Raw genomic sequence first — 17,351 nt, 5'->3', positions numbered from 1 at the left:
GTAATTGTTGTTTTAAGCAAACACTTTCCCACTCAGAAACAGGCCAAGGGACCAACCTCAAAGACTAGTAAGGACCAAGTTTAGCTGGAGAAACACATTTCAGCCTCACCTTCAAATGTCCCAGGCTTAAGCTACTTTTTATTTATTTATTTGTTTATTTATTTATTTATTTTTTCGTAAGCTACTTTTTAAAAGGACAAGACGCATACGTGACAACAGTCCACCCAGATTATTGTGAAAATGGTCTCTTGATTTTGAATCACTGAGATGCCACGTTCTCATCCATTACCTGCAAGGAACCTGGAAGCAATCTCTCTCACCATGAGCGTTCATTTTCATTTCCACGTGTTGGAAGGGTCAGTCATCTAGACCAGAACAAAAAAAGAAAACAAAAAAATTAAACTGATCAGGAGATCACTGAATGAATCAACCAATAAAATTTTAGAATGCTTTGTGATTGTATGATAATGAAAGAATCTACAATGATAAAATGGCTCGCAATTTGAATTTACAATCCCTACTTACTTCATAAAGCCCCAGCATTTTAGAGGCGAGATTATCTTATTCACGAGGCTTCTGCCCGACTCATGTAAGAAGACTATCGTGGTTAAACTGGAGATAAAATGGGAGTTTTAATATGATTATAGGTCAGTGGTTTTTGAATTGTTAATGTATAAAAGACCCCAGAGGCATATGCTGAATATATAGTCCGTGAAAGACAAAATTAAATAAACAAAAAGCAATTTACAAGCTGGAAAACATTTTTTTAGTTCTCATGGAGCGTTATAACACATGTCCTCTAGCATCCAACTTAACAGGGCTGAGCTGACACCGCAGAAAGGAGGCAAGTAAATTAATTTCGCTTCATAGGCCCAGAACTAGGAGAAAATGGTTTGTGGAAAAAGCTTTTCAAAATGGAAAATATGAACCACAGGAGTAGACACTTGATTCCCGCAGGCATGGAAGTTCCTGAAGATGAGATTCATCCTAGTAATGTTACAAGATAATGAAGATGAGATATATTTATTTATGTGCTTATTTATGTTTGCTCTAGCCTAATTCCAGAAAGAATTGTAGTGAATGAGAAAATCCTAGAGACTAAGGGGGATATTTTCAATCTGGGTCAGGCGGTCATACTAAGTATGGTACCTATGAGGGGTCTTACACACGGCTTCCCCTGTAGCAGGTCAAGGATGACGTGGGCTGTGGCAATTCACTTCCCTGCTTTCTTGACCCTTGGCCCCTCATTACTCACTTAGGCCACCTATTTCTCACCCTGAGATGCCCATCTGATAACGGCTCTCCAGAGGAGAGAGATGCCCTTCCCCATCAGTGTCATTGCACACACTCCACGGAGACTCCAGGAAGAAACATATGCTTCTCCTTTGCAGCAGCCTAGAAGCATGAGAAATGTTGTCTCAGCTACTCCTCCTAGTTAATGGTTTGAAAACAAGAGACACAGGTGGATTTGGTTGCAAAACTTATCAGAAATGGTCATTACAGACTCTCAGATTCCCGGATTCTCCAGCGCTAACTGGATGTCCCAACAGTTCAATACGGTTCTGACACTAACCACCTGGAGTGGTTAGTACAAGACCACTCTCACTTCAAATGCCAGGTGTGAATGGAATGCCTCGGCTGCTCACCCGTCCTTCTGACTTGGCTACAAATTCTAGGGTTCTCATGTTCCCCTTGCAGTTTTGATGGTTATCTAGAACAACTCACAAAACCAGGAAAACACTATGCTCACTACTACAGTTTATTATAAAGAGTGCAAATGAACAGTCAGATGAAGAGGTACAGAGGGTGAGGTCCAGAGAAGCCCCAAGCACAGGAGCCTCTGTCCTCCTGCAGTTGGGGTGCACCATCCCCCTGGCACATGGAGGTGCTCACCAACTTGAAACATCCCTAGACTCATTGAGAGTCTGTACGAAGTTTTCGTCATGTCAGCATGACTGAATAAATCCTTAGCCATTGGTGACTGAATTCAAACTCCAGCCCCTCTTCCATCCTCAGGCAGAGTCAGAGAGTGGGGCTGAAAGCTCCAACCTTCTGATCATGGCTTGGTCTTTCCTGCCACCAACCTCCATCCTGAAACTATCGAGGGACTCTTCCCAAAGTCACCTCATTATAGCAGAAACTCAGCTTGGGTGGTGAAAGGAGCTTATTACAAATAACAATAAATGCTCCTTTCACCCCTGTAACTCAGGAAATTCCAAGGGTTTTAGGAGCTCTGTGCCAGGAATCTGGGACAGAAATCAAACATACATTTCTTATACTGCGTAGGCTCATCTAGCATTCAACCTCAAAGGGCCATGAGATCCTCCAATTCAAACCAACTATCCCACAGTAAGATCAACTAAGGCCCATTTCCTTTTCACCCCCAGAAACTCCCAGCCTATATAGTAGAGATTTCGATTTTGTTCCATAAACATTTCCTATAAGCCAATTCTGACTGTTAGTCATTGTGGGACCTAGAAGAGTAAGACCTGGTTCATACCACTGACTAACACTGAAGAGCATTGTCCCTGCTGCATCCCGTTCAATCCTGTTAACTACCCTGTGCAATAGGACCCACTGTATAGACAAGGAGGACCTGAGGGTTCAATAGTTGAGGAAGGCCAAGGTCACAAGCTAGTAAGCTGTGGAAATGTCATTTGAGCTCAGGTCTAACTCCAGGGTCTGAGTTCTTGGCACCACTCTGCCTCCCAGCCACCGTGAGAGAGCAGACCACAGCGAAAAAACCACTGGCTCAGGATTAAAATAACCTGTAATCATCACTAAGAATGTGAGTCGGGCATGTCTGATATTGTGGCCCTGAGTGGGGGTGGCATCTCCGGCTCCTCTGAGTGGAGTTACTTTCAGTTACGGATGACATCATGGATGCAAGCACAAAAAAACGTTATATAATCGAAACAAATTGTTTCAAAAAGTTAAGTTTCACTAGAAATAAAACCTCATTAATTCAGATGCCACTAATTCATAATCAGTGCTATATTAATAGGAACCCGGCTGAATTTTACCTTTGCAGACACTTTCCTAATAAATCAGGAAATTAATCACATAGTTGTGTGAGATTTATTATACTCATTATCAGGTTCCAGAGCACTATATTATTCTCAATTAAAATTCTGCAATGCTACTTTGACTATTTTCATGATGACGATGATGATTTTTTTAATCCATGCTTGCAAAGCTTAATGGAAGGGCAAAATATAGTTCCTAGTATATGTAATATAGAGTTTTGAGATTAGAAATATTTATGCAGCAAGTATTTATTTTTACAAAATTTGTATAATCAGTTTAGCACGTTTGTATTGTTTAATGCATATATACAGAAAAATCTATACTTTTGAGATATGTTCTGTATAATCCTTACAAAGAATGTGGTTCAGGTGGTTATTGCCTAGGTAATGACATCATTCATAATAAAAACTACAAGTTCTAAGACTCTAGTAGCATTGGGATTTAAAAGTTATTTAGCAATAAAGTTCTAGGGGAGATCCTAAGGGTTCTTCCAAGCTATAAATATGTCAAATGCTTCATATGTATAAAACAAATAATCTCCTTTATGGAGTATTTGCTGGACAAAAGGGCTTTTCCCTCTTATTATTTCAGGTCCACATGAGGTGTGAATCTCTAGGTCCACTGTTAAGTTGTTGAACCACAGGGACATCAACTGGGATGACGTGGGATGGGATGGGATGAACCTAAAATAAACACATTGGAAGTCCCCTATGTGGGCTTTCCTACCTGCTACCCCCCTCCAAAAAATCTGGGTCTCTGATCCCAGCTCTTAATAGTGTTCAAACGTTGGGGTGCCTGGGTGGCTAAGTGGTTAAGCATCCAAATCTTGATTTCAGCTCAGGTTATGATCTCAGGGTGGTGAGACTGAACCCCAAGTCCAGCTCTGAGCTGGGCATGGAGCCTACTTAAGATTCTCTCTCTCCCTCTGCCTCTCCACACCTGTTCTCCATCCTCACCTCTGTGCGTGCTCTGTCTCTCTCTAAAAAAAAAAAAATTAAATGGATGCCTGGGTGGCCCAGCGGTTAAGCATCTGTCTCAGCTCAGGGCATGATCCTGGAGTCCTGGGATTGAGTCCAATATCGGGCTTCCTGCATGGAGCCTGCTTCTCCCTCTGCCTGTGTCTCTGCCTCTCTTTCTCTGTGTGTGTGTGTCTCATGAATAAATAAATAAGATCTTTTAAATAAATAAATATAAATTTAAAAATACAAAATAATAGTGTTCAAAAGTTGCCAACAGGGGTGCCTGGGTAGCTCAGTCAGCTGACCATCTGACTCTTGATTTTGAATCAGGTCAAGATCTCAGGGTCGTGAGACTGAGCTTTGTGCTCAGCAGGGAGTCGGCTTCTCTCCCTGTTGGCTTCTCTCCCTGTTGGCTTCTCTCCCTCTCCCTCTATCCCTTCTCCTGCTTACATGTGCGCGCGCATGCTCTCTCTCTCTCAAATAAATAAATAAATATTTTAAAAAACACAAAAGTTGCCAACAGTAGTGACTAAAATACAGCTTGACCCTAGAGCAACCTACTGAAATGGAGGCACATTTTGTAAAAATCAAAATGAAATTTAGTATGAGTGATTTAGAATGAAGAAAAAAGGGAGGAGGAATAAGAATAAATTTTGGTGGGAAATGAGCCCCTATGGTTTGAATGCAGCTAGCAAGGAGCTGTTCCTGGGGTGTAGAGGAGGTAAACACCTCCTCTACAGAGGTGGACCCCATCCTGGCTGATGCCACGGGACTCAGCTGTGAGGCCCCTGTCCTCCTTCAGTTGTCTCAGACCACCATTATAGAAGAACCTCAGGAATTCAGGTTTAGTGGATTTGGAATCTGAGAGACTTCACAAAATCATAAAACGTTAAGACTGAGAGATCTAAGCAAGTGCGCTACCCAAGCTCCTCCTTTCACAGATGGTACAGATAAGGAAAGTGAGGACAAAAGATCTTAAGCGACTTGTCCAAGGCTATACAGTAAGTCCCCTAAGAAAACCTTCTCCTGGGGATCCCTGGGTGGCTCAGTGGTTTAGCGCCTGCCTTTGGCCCAGGGCGCAATCCTGGAGACCCAGGATCGAGTCCCCCATCGGGCTCCCGGGATGGAGCCTGCTTCTCCCTCCTCCTGTGTCTCTGCCTCTCTCTCTCTCTCTCTGTCTATCATAAATAAATAAATCTTTAAAAAAAAAAAAAGAAAAGAAAGCCTTCTCCTCCCTACATGGTCCTTCTCCAACCTACATGGTCACTATAGTATAGTTGAATTGTGTCCATTCCAAAAGATGTGCCCAAGACCCTAGCCCTGGTAACTGTGAGTGTGACATTATTTGGAAATAGGGTCTTTGCAGATGTAGTTCAGTTAAAATGAGGTCCCATTGGATTTGGGTGGGCTTTAATTCAACGACTGATGTCCTTATAAGAGGAGGGAGATTTGTTTTGTTTTGTTTTGTTTTGTTTTGTTTTGTTTTGTTTTTAGAGGAGGGAGGTTTGGATACAGACAGAGGAGAGAAGGAAAGAAGGTGATGACAGGTGAAGGTTGAAGTAATGTAGCTATAAGCCAAAGAGCACCAAGAATTGTGAGAAGCCGCGAGAAGCTGGAAGAGGCAAGGAAGGATCCTTCCCCAGCGCCTTCAGAGGGAGCATGGCCCTGAAAACACCTCTGAAGGATTTCTAGCCTCCAGAGCAGTGAGATAATAAATTTCTGTTGTTAAAGCCGCCCAGTTTGTGATAACTTGTTACAGCAGCCCCAGGAAACTAATACAGTCACATTCACATATAACAGCATCAAAACCCTGTCTGTGCTAAGGCAGCTTACAGTGACCTAACTCTCCAGTGAAGATTCATAACTGACCACAAACACACATCACAGAAAGTGTGTTTATTCAGCATTTGCCATTTTCTGAAGTGCCATACCTTACTTCATTTAGTCCTCATAACAACACAATATAATGTATAATTCACCCATTTTCAAGATGAACAAATAAAAGTCTGGAGAATGTTAAGGAACTTGCATAGAGTCAACAAACTAACTAGTAAAAGTTGAAGTTGGGAATCAAATCTGGGAGTGTGCACCTCAAAACCCAGGTTCTTAGCACTAGCTGAGGCCAGCTGCATGTGGCAGGTCAGCCTGGACACTGAATGTACCAGAGTTGTGTAACACAGCAGCCCTGCACTGGGTCGTGGGATTTCAATAACTGTAAACAGTTGTCTAAAAGGAAGGGCCAGACATGCCAGAGCTGTTTAATAGGCCACTAAAATGTCAGATAGCAATCTGACTCTACGAGTTCACCTTCCTATCAAGCATTCCTCTGTATCTGGGCCTCCGCGTTCATTCATTCTTTCCTCCAATAAACATAGGCTACATGTCTTCATATGCCAGCTGCTCCCGTAAGTGCATTAGTGGCCACTCAGGGGATGAGACATTAGCTTTGTCCTGATAGAGCTTATAGGGAAGTTTTGGTAAAAGTTAAAAAGACTAGTTCTGTGCTGTGGTTTGTAGATGCTTGCCCTTTAGTGAATTTAGAATTTTCCCCTTAGTATTAAAAATGTAGCTCAGAAGAGCACCGGTTGGACCCTTTGAATTTCTTCTCACTTACCCAAAGGCATGGGAAAGAAAGCTCAGAAGCAGGAGATTGAAAACAGAGGAGCACATTTCCCAAGCATGCTCCAAGGAAAAGAGAATGAATTTGGTTTCACGCTCTTCACAGCTAGATTTTTGGGGCAAATAAGTGGTTTCAAGGCACAAGAATGGCATGAAAACAGCAAAAGCAAAGACACAGGAGGCATGAAGTTTCACAGAATATGCAGAGAGCTTTGAGATTAATGCAGCCAAAGTAGTGTGTGTGTGTGTGTGTGTGTGTGTGTGTGTGTGTGTGTGTGTTCATCTGCTCCCAGGTACATATGCACAGACGTGCACACACAGGTGGTTGTAGGGGCAGTGTTGGCTGGTGGTGTTGGAAACGTAGATGGGTGCAGCTGAGCTCAGGTGTTTACCAAAAAGGCACACAGAACATGTAGTTGGAACAGAGCAGCTTAGAAGGGTGAACTGGGAGGAAGCCCTCATACGTAAACTGAGTCCTGTATTTCACACAGAACCAGCCCTGGGGGATAAGGGAAAGCTTTCTCTATTTTAACTGCAGTTTTAAATAAATAGGCTAAAAACTTTCCCAGGTACGCTAAGATCTGATGCCAATTAATTAAAGCCTTACTTTTAAACCTCATCCTTTCCCTCTTCTGCAGTCATCACCAGTAGCCTGACCTGAATAGAAAAGCTTCACAACTTTCACTGTCAAAATTTTTTAATTCTTAAAATTCTTCTACTACAAAATTAAGATCTCTTTCACTGTGATTTTTTTTTTACAGGGTAAGAATTATTCCCCAAACATATCTATGTTACAAACTGCCAAAGAAAGGAATTTTGTCCAGCTTGAAGATTATCTCTCGACCAGAGGCTGGTAGATATTTTCTATGAAGAGCCAATGAGTCAATATTTTAAGTTGTGCAGGCCTTTTGGTCTCTGTCATGCCAACTGGGCAGTTTCTGTGTGAAAGCAGCCGTAGACGATACATAAATAAGTGAATGTGGCTGTGTTTCAGCGAAACTACAAAACGAGGCAGGAACAGATCTGGTTTATGTGCAATAGTTTGCTGACTCTTGCTCTAGCCACATAACCTTCCTCTTTTGCAGTCAAGGAAAGTTTAATCCACTTTTATAACTTGCCAATTTTAGTTATATTATCCCATTTTCTCCTCACTTTGATCGTTCAGATTAATATTTTCATACATATTTGTATAAGCAGTGACTTTCTTCATCCCTGGGGCAGTATCATATGGACTGGAAAGCATTCAAAAGAATGGCTTTACCATTTCACTTTCACTGTTATCAATAACACAGAGTCCCTTTAGTTCACTTGATTCTTTGTAGAAAATGTGAGTAGGCATTCAAAATGATGGCCCTCAGGGCACCTGGGTGACTCAGTTGGTCAAGTACCTGCCTTCAGTCTGGGTCATGATCCCAAGGTCCTGGGATTGGCCCCCATGTCAGGCTCCCTGCTCAGCGGGGAGTCTGCTTCTCCCTCTCCCTGACTCCCATTCATTCTTGCTCTCCCTCTCTCTCTCTCTCTCTCTCTCAAATAAATAAATAAAATATTTTTTTGAAAAAAACAATGCCCCTCTAAGGGAACAAGGTCATAAATAGCACAGATAGTAGAGGGTATCACCAGCCTTGACTTTGTATATTAAGATTTTATTAAAACCATGGCTGGGAGGGGCTCCCAGCTGGCTCAGTCAGTAGAGCATGTGACTTGATCTTGAGCCTGAGTCTGAGCTTCACATTGGGTGTACAGATTACTTAAAAATAAAAATAGATAGATGATAGATAGATAGATAGATAGATAGATAGATAGATAGATAGATGATAGATAGATGAGAAGTGCCTGCCTGGAAATCTCTAGCTAGCTCAAATCTATGAGCTAGCAAGCCACACATCTCTTTAATCCACTCTACAAATTACTCCTAATCAGATAGGAAACAATATGGTTACCCTTCAGCTCATGGTAACAGAAAGAATCATGACTCAGAATCTTAGAATAAGGGACACTTGGGTGGCTCAGTGGTTGAGCATCTGCCTTCGGCTCAGGTCATGATCCCAGGGTCCTGAGATCGAGTCCCACATCGGGCTCCCTGCGAGGAGCCTGCTTCTCCCTCTGCCTGTGTCTCTGCCTCTCTGTCTCTCTCGTGAATAAGTAAAATATGTAAAAACAAACAAACAAAAGAATCTCAGAATCAAAAATTATCTCAGACAGGGGTAGGTCCCAATTACATGTGTGTCCCTTTAAGTAAAAGGAACAGAGTGGGGGCACATATGAATGCAAAATTGGGTACAAAAGTGAATTTTATTTCAAATGAGAAAACGAATTTCAACAACTATAAACTCTAAAAAGCTGGGAAATACTACAATCATTTATTTCAGATTACCTTTAGGGTTTCCTAAAGGTAATACTAAGATAATTCCTTTCTGTCACATTTAAAATTCTGGCTGGGTTTAAAGAGGACACTTATCACAATGAACACTGAGTAATGGATAGAATTGTTGAATCACTACATTATACACCTGAAACTAATGTGACATTATGGGAACTATACTGGCATTGAAAAACTTAATAAAAAATAGCAAAATAAAATTTTGGTTGGTTAACAGTTATGCAAAAATATTGAAAATTAATCTAAAGTCAAAGAATACACAAATGCAATTTGAATACTTTTATAATTGATGTTACATTGAAGGAGTGACATAGTGTGTCATCAAATTATTCTTTGTGTAAGAGCCCTGTCACTGGGCTTTCTCTTTTGCCTTTGTCACTTGTTTTTTCAGGCTATTCTGCTGTGTTGTGGCAATTTTGCATGCTATTTCATCCGGAACCACCAGACTTTGTCAGGACAAGACGTGTCAGATATTCTAAAATTCAATCCGATATGCTGGAATACATAAAAACATGCAACTTCACAATGAATTGTACTCATTTCCAGCACTACTACACATGTGTTTTCTACAAACCCTGGAATTCTGATAAATTCTGTTTCAAGAAATTCCTAGAAAAAATATTAAGTTGCAGTCAAAAATAGTGGTGGGGCAGCCCAGGTGGCTTAGTGCTTTAGCGCTGCCTTTAGCCTGGGGTGTCATCCTGGAGACCCGGGATCGAGTCCCACATCGGGCTCCCTACATGGGGCCTGCTTCTCCCTCTGCCTGTGTCTCTGTATCTCTCATGAATAAATAAATAAATAAAATCTTAAAAAAAAAATAGTCAGTGGTCAGGGTGCCCGACTAGCTCGGTCAGTGGTGTTTGAGACTTTTGATTGTGGGGTTATGAGTACAAGCTCCACGTTGGGTGTGTGGAGATTATTTAAAATCTTAAAAAAAAAAAAAAAAAAAGTCAGTGGCCCTAATTGATCGTGATACAGAGATCTGCATGTTTATGGAAATGTGTGCCCATGCAACATATTGAGAGGCCTTGAAAAGGTCTGTGAAGAGGCTCACAAGTTTCAGCTGCATTATTATCATGGTAAGCCCACCTCTGACCTTCAAAAGCACTTAGTTTAGGTTTCATATCAATCATGTATCCCTGGTGGTTAACCAGCCTCTATAAAACACCCCCTATGATACTGAGTCTATTACATCCTAATTCCATTTTTAGGCATTGTATTAGGGTTCTCCAGAGAGATAGAACCAATAGGATAAAAAGAAATTTATTAAAAGAATTGGCTTGGGATGCCTGGGTGGCTCAGTGGTGGAGTGTTCAGCTCGGGGTGTGGTCCTGGGGTCCTGGGATCGAGTCCCACATCGGGCTCCCTGTGGGGAGTCTGCTTCTTCCTCTGCCTGTGTCTCTGCCTTTCTCTCTGTTTCTCATGAATAAATAAATAAAATCTTAAAAAAAAAAAAATTGGCTCAGCAGTTACAGGCTGAGAAATCCCACGATCTGCTTTCTGCAAGCTGAAGAACCAGGAAAGCCAGAGCTTTAATTCCAAGACTGGAGGCCTGAGAACCAGGAGCATCCATGTCTGAGAGAAGGAGAAGACGGATGTCCTGGATGTCCTAGCTGAAGCAGAGGCAGTGAATTCTGCTTCTGCCTTTTGGTTCTATTTGGATTTTCAACAGATTGGATGATCTTCACCCACTTAGGTGAAGGTGATCTTTACTCAGTCTGCTGATTAAAGTACTAATCTCGGGGATCCTGGGTGGCTCAGCGGTTTAACACCTGTCTTCGGCCCAGGGCGCCATCCTGGAGTCCTGGGATCAAGTCCCGTGTTGGGATCCCTGCATGGAGCCTGCTTCTCCCTCTGCCTGTGTCTCTGCCTCTCTCTGTCTCTCATGAATAAATAAATAAAATCTTTAAAAAAAAAAGATAAAGTGCTAATTTCTTGTGGAAACACTCTTAAAGACACACCCAGAAATAATATTCTACCAGTTCTCTGGGCATCCTTTCAGTCAATTTGACACATAAAATTAATTGTCATGGGCATCTTAAGTTATTCTAGAATTCTTCCTTATGCTAAACCAAAACCTGCCTCATAATAACTACTATCTAGTGGTCCTAAGTCTCCTTTTCTATGTTTTAAGTTTATTTATTTATTTATTTATTTATTTATTTATAAGTAATCTCTATGCCCAATGTGCCCAACACACAACCCCAAGATCAAGAATTAAATTCTCTTCCAACTGAGCCCACCAGGCGCCCTCTACATCTCCCTTTTGAATAGTAGGTAAATCTGACCACTCACAGTCATCCAACATTTGAAGACTGTGGTTACATCATCCACTGGTTTTTTTTTAAGATTTTATTTATTTATTTGAGAGAGAGCACAAGCATGAGTATGGAGTGGGTTGGGGGGGTGGGGAACAGAGGGAGAAAGAGAAGCAGACTCCCTGCTGAGCTGGGAGCCTGACATGGGGCTCAATCCTGGAATTCCAGGATCATGACCTGAGCTGAAGGTAGATGCTTAACCAACTGAGCCACCCACGCACCCCTATCCACCCCTATCCTACAAGTTGGGTTCTGTAGGAGGCAGACTCTGTCATAAGGACTTTATTCAAATGCAAGTAGTTCATCTGGGATGTGGTTCTAGGAAGCACCAATAGGGAGGGGAGTGGGGAATTGAGAGGGAAGAGAAAGCAGCCAACAGGGTGTTACCAAGCCAATGACCACTATGAACAACCTGCGCTTTTTCCTTGGGTAACTCTGGAAGCCAGTGTAGAACACCAGCCTCAGAGTTATCCCACTTAAAGAGTGAGGAAGTTAGGGATTTATACAGCAATGCCCATCAGTTATTAGTTGAGGGCTGCTCTTGAGAGAGACTAGGCTCCAGCTTTCAGAGAAAGTCCTGGAAGAGATGCATAGGCTAGCAGCTGGAACTCAGCCAGCCTGCGCTTCATGGTCAGATCTAGGGCAATATGGGCAGCACATTCTCCAGGTCAGAATGCCCAGGAGTCTTCAAGGGTTCTGCACACACAGAACAGCTAGGGGTCTTCTCTTCTATTCTGTTCTATCAGATGGTTTTGCCTTTTCCTTCTTGTGTGTGTGTGTGTGTGTGTTTTGACTTAGAACTGAACATTATGCTCCATGTGTGGTCTTGCCTTCTCATTCCCTAAATTTCTGGCCCACAAAGAATATACACAACATAAAATAGGCAGCATCATTGATTAAGAAAAAAAAAAATAATCAAGTCCAGCCATGAAAACACCCAAGAGAATTTAAGCACATTTGACAACAGTGGAGTGGGCTTGGGATGGTTCTGATGCAGCATGTCTACTGGGGCCCCTGTGTGGGTTTTACTGATGCATCCCCCTGGCAACTGGGAAATTCTATTTTCTTTAAAAATTCCAGACAGATTCATTCTTTCCTTGTCACCTGTCACCTAAAAGGATATTCTTTAGGGCTGTCATGTAAGCAAGATCTAAGTCTGAACTATGGAGAATGCATAAACAACTGTTTTTATTAGATAACCAAAAATAGTAAGCTCTTTGCCATAAAGTGACAGAATTATGTACGGTGATTCATTACTGTAGAGGTTTATTTTTTAAAGATTTTATTTTTAAGTAATCTCCACACCCAGTGTGGGCCTTGGAATCACAACCTCAAGATCAAGAGTTGCATGCCCTGTGGACCAAGCCAGCCAGGCACCCCCATTACTGTGGCAGTTCTAAAATACACTTACAATTCTTTGCTATTCCTATGTTATAAGTTGGTTCTTAATTGCCTTCCCTTTGAGTGTGGGTTATATTTTGGTTCTAATAAAGAGAATGTGACAGAAGCAACCACTTAGGAATTCTGAGTAAGCCGTAACAGGCGTTGTGGCTTCCTCCTTACTCTCAGGCTACTCTCTCAAGGAAGCTAGCTACCATGTTGTGAAAACACTTGAGCAGCCCCATGGAGAAGTCCACATGTCAAGTAACTGAGGCTTCCACCCAAGGAGAGCAAGGGGAACAAGTCATCTTAAAAGCAGGTCATCTGGGCCTAGTCAAGCCTTCAGATGACACCTGTTCTGGTTGACTTCTTGACAGCCACCTCATGAGAGATCCTGAGCCAGGATCACCAGCTAAGTCATTCCTGGATTCTTGACCCTCAGAAATTGTGAGGGAGAACACATAATTGGGTTTTCTTTTTGAAGCTGCTATGTTTGGGTGTCATTTGTCTCACAGTAATAGAGAACTGCTACATGGAGAACACATGCACGGCCGATTGGTCTTGTTAGATAATCAAAACTTGCCTGCTCTTTACCTGAAAGTCGTAGAGTTCCATCTTGTGATTCATTGCCATAAAACTTCCATTTTCCTCTAGTTCTTTTTTTTTTTTAATTTTTTTTAAAGATTTATTTATTTATGAGAGAGAGAGAGAAAGAGAGAGGCAGAGACACAGGAGGAGAGAGAAGCAGGCTCCATGCCGGGAGCCCGATGTGGGACTCGATCCCGGGACTCCAGGATCATGCTCTGGGCCAAAGGCAGGCGCCAAACCGCTGAGCCACCCAGGGATCCCCTTCCTCTAGTTCTTAATGAAATTCTAAATCATTTATCAATAGCCTTCCATTACCATTTCTTGAATTGCACACGTTTTTAACCTATCGTACCCCGCCCCAAATCTCAGCAATGTGAACGCTACTGAAGACTGCACCACTAGCACTTAAATCCCATCATTGGATGGCCCTGCCACCTGGCCCCAGGAGCTAGAGAATAAATGTCTTACTTAGAATAGGGCACAGGTGGTGGGCATTAGGGCAAGGTTTTATTTTGATATGTTTCATTAATTAACTCTTTTATCTTTCTTTTCTTAGCTCCTTTCACAAATGATTTTTTAATAGCAACATGTGAAATGCAACTGATTTGGCTCTAGCCCATAAAAATGTCTTCCTGTCTTTGGTGCCTTGCAAGCAAAAGCCAATCCCACGGACTCTGGCCAATTAGTGTCTCAGCAGGGAAGTATTTCTACGTAAGGCAAGGGTTCCCTGTGCCTTCCAGGCTGCTATGGGGAAGTAATAAAATAGTAAATTATGGCTGGGTGGAGAGCTAGCCTTTGGTCCTTGATCCTGCTTCTCTGACAATAGCCAATAGGCTTCTACTTGTGGTAGGATTGAACTTACCTTGTTTCCTTTTTTTCCCCCAAACAGCTGTAGTTGCAAGTTATTGCTTGCCAGAACTTATTTCTCTCATACCTGTTCTAACATTTATCTATGAGCAAGAAAAAGCTGACGGAAGGAAACAGATATTTTGCTGGTCTCAGATTATAGGTGACTTAAAGGATTGAATTCATACTGACACCATGATGGAATCAAGAATATTTTTTCCTACAGTTATGTCCGAACTAGAGAGTGAAATAGACTGCTGGCTGTGGGTATAAGTATATATGCTCCAGGTTCTTAAATTATTTGCGTCATTTAGAACGTCCAAGTCAATTAAAGCATGGCTCAGCACGGTTACTGGATTGTAATTATCCCTCAAAAGATATGCATGTTTTACCTGGCAATAAAAATTCTCAGGGTGAGTGAGTGAGTTTGTGAGAATCTCAGCTGGTGGATTTGCACCTCTGATCCTTGCCATTCAGCTGCCCTTAAGTCCAGACACCACCATACCACTGCCCAGTTTGAGCTTCTTACATTTGGATGTTTATCTGTGGGCCTTTCTTGACTTCCCAATTCTCATTTTAAATCGAAACATTGCAAGCCAAGCCAAATTAGTCTATTTCAAGGGTGTATTCCCATCTCTTCTACTGTTCTGTAATTATGAGTCGGGTCCAAGATGATTTGGAATCTTGTGCCAATCCTGAAGTTATTCCAAATTGCGTATTTTGGGGATGAGTCTTAGAAAGTCTGGCACACAGTAGGCACTCAGTAACGTTTATGGACTCCTGGTATATACACATGGTACTTTTTTTTTGCTGAGACAATTTTCTATTTTCAATAGACAGTAGAGGCAAGATATTCCTGGCACATGACACAGTGACTTGGGTGACTCTGATAACAGGGATTCCTGGAAGGGTTGATTTCTTCCAGTTCCTTTATTATCATATCATCTCCTAGTCTTAATTGATTTTCTCAAAGATCTACAGATATTAGAATAAATATGCTGGGGCCTTAATAGTGACCTAGTCCATAAGGATATGGAATTCAGTTGTCTATCCAAGACTTCTCACTACCTGAGCTAGAAGAGCCTTTCTAACACATCCTCTTGTATGGCCCCGGGTACTAACATGATAGCTTGGTTCTCAGGGTTTTCTTTTAATAAAATGAAAGAGGATGGGGAAGTAAGAGAAATAAGAGAAAGGGCCCTTGAACCCCCAAATTTGGCATATTCATATGAACATAAAAGAAGGAAAAGATACAATGCCTAAATTGAACTTTAAAAATTCATCCTAGCAGTGTTGTTGTTGTTGTTTTTTCCCCTTCATAAACTGAAATCTTCCTATCTCCTTATTTTGGTGAAAGAGATGAGAAAGATTGATGAAAGCACCTTTCTTGCCAAAGTCCTCTCTGTCAGTTCAGAGCAAGGAAAATTAAAATACCAAACAAATGCATCCATCATGATACACTTCTTGTCTCCTTTTCATCTTTCTTCTACTTCCTAGGTTACTAATTTCTCAGTCACCTTGTCTTCACTCCCAGTCTGATGGGGAGCATATTTATAACACTTAATACTTGCTATATCTACAGATACCGGGGCTTCAGTACTTAGTGTCTACTATATACATAGGATCTCAAAAAGTTTCAAGATATTAATTAACTGTCTCAAGCTATTTCAGAAATTAGAAAGGGCACCTGGGTGGCTTAGCCGGTTAAGCATCTGACTCTTGATTTTGGGTCAGGTCATGATCTTGGGGTGATAAGATGGAGCCAACATCAGCCTCCCCACTCAGCAAGGAGTCTGCTTGAGAGCCTCTTCCTCTGCTCCTCCCCCACTCATTCTCATTCTCTCTCTCTCTTTCTTTCTCTCTTTCTCAAATAAATGAATAAATCTGTTTTAAAAAGAAATCAGGGGCACCCGGGTGGCTGGGTAGGTTAAGCATCTACCTTCAGCTCAGGTCATGATCCAAGGTCCTAGGATTGAGCCCCAAATCAGGTTCCCTGCTCAGCTGGGACCTTGCTTCTCCCTCTCTCTCTGCTGCCTACCCCCTGTGTTCTCTCTCTCTCTCTCTTCCCCTCTCCTCAAATAAATAAGTAAATACAATTTTTTTAATTAAAAAAAATAGAATAGGTAAGAAAAGTGAGCTTTAGAAAATCAAAGGATAACTATTGCCACTAGTAAAAACTTGAGGATTTCATCAGGACACTAAGGCTGCCTATCACATTCAACCATTGGCTGCTTGACGATAGGCACGGGTATCAGTCAGTGTAAGTTAGGTTACACTGTGGTAACAAACAATCTTTAGAACTAAGATCACTCTCCACTTACACCACATGTTCATCACAGGGTGGTTGTGGCTTTGGGCCACGTCATCCCTACTGTCAGATGGAGGCTAATGGAGCAGTTTCTACCTTGGATCTGGCCAGTTTTGTGGCAGAGGGTAAAGAGCACATGGAAAATAATATGCTGGCTCTTAAAGCTTTTCTCCAGAAGTGGCCATGTCATTTCCACTCTCAGTCTGTTGGCTGGAACAAGATCAATGGCTTTGTCAAAGGGACAGGGACATAGTCCTTTCACAAGGGAGGGGCAGCAGGTATTGTGCGTGTTATACGATCTCTCCTAGTAAGAGGTCTCTGTTCTCTCACTTGTGAAAAAAGTTTGCCCTAAGTTAACTCCCGGATAAAGCTTATGATCTAATAATTCTGGAACCACTTGGCAATAAAGGAGGGTAGTATTATAGCTGTTGCTCATACCTGCCCTCTCTAAGTATCATAAATGCAATGATTCCTCATAAAAGCAACAGGCGAAGTTAGGAATGGTTTTTTGTTCAAGTCATGGTTGGTCCACTGTTTCTGGAAGATGCTTACCAGCAACGACCAGCATTCTTTCCAACTCAAAATTCTATGAAACTCTAACACAGAGGAAGTCAACAGAGGCTGAGAATTCTATGAAAACACTCAAGCCACGGTTTTCTTTAAAATGTATCTGCTTCATAATTATACTTAAAATCTCAAAATACTAATCTGGCTTTTCACTGGCATCTTTGCCCATCAGGTTACTTTATGTAGGAGGAAATCTTAGAACCCCACCCACTCTTGGCTTGTGCAGGCAAAACCCATGGGTCGGTCTCTGGTTCCCATTCAATTTGTATTTAGAGAGTCACATTATTTACCTGATTATATTAAAATGGGAGGCTGTTACAGATACAATTCTTACCAAAAAAAAATCTGGGGGTGCCTGG

General features: G+C 41.8%; 1 long non-coding RNA gene across 2 annotated transcripts in view; it reads left to right on the top strand.

Annotated features, from left to right (window-relative positions):
• Positions 1-17,351, top strand: part of LOC144280403 (uncharacterized) — a 33,051-nt gene that overhangs the window by 9,473 nt on the left and 6,227 nt on the right. The window contains exon 4 of one of the 2 annotated variants that reach the window (XR_013348839.1): positions 182-622. The exons of the other annotated variant lie outside the window; for it this stretch is intronic. This is a non-coding gene — a long non-coding RNA (uncharacterized LOC144280403). Of the gene's footprint in view, positions 1-181; positions 623-17,351 lie in introns of those variants that run through there. 2 annotated transcript variants of the gene reach the window in all.

This window comes from Canis aureus, chromosome 1, assembly GCF_053574225.1.
Source record: "Canis aureus isolate CA01 chromosome 1, VMU_Caureus_v.1.0, whole genome shotgun sequence".
NCBI lineage: Eukaryota > Metazoa > Chordata > Mammalia > Carnivora > Canidae > Canis > Canis aureus.
This window is presented reverse-complemented; position numbering and strand designations above follow the sequence as displayed.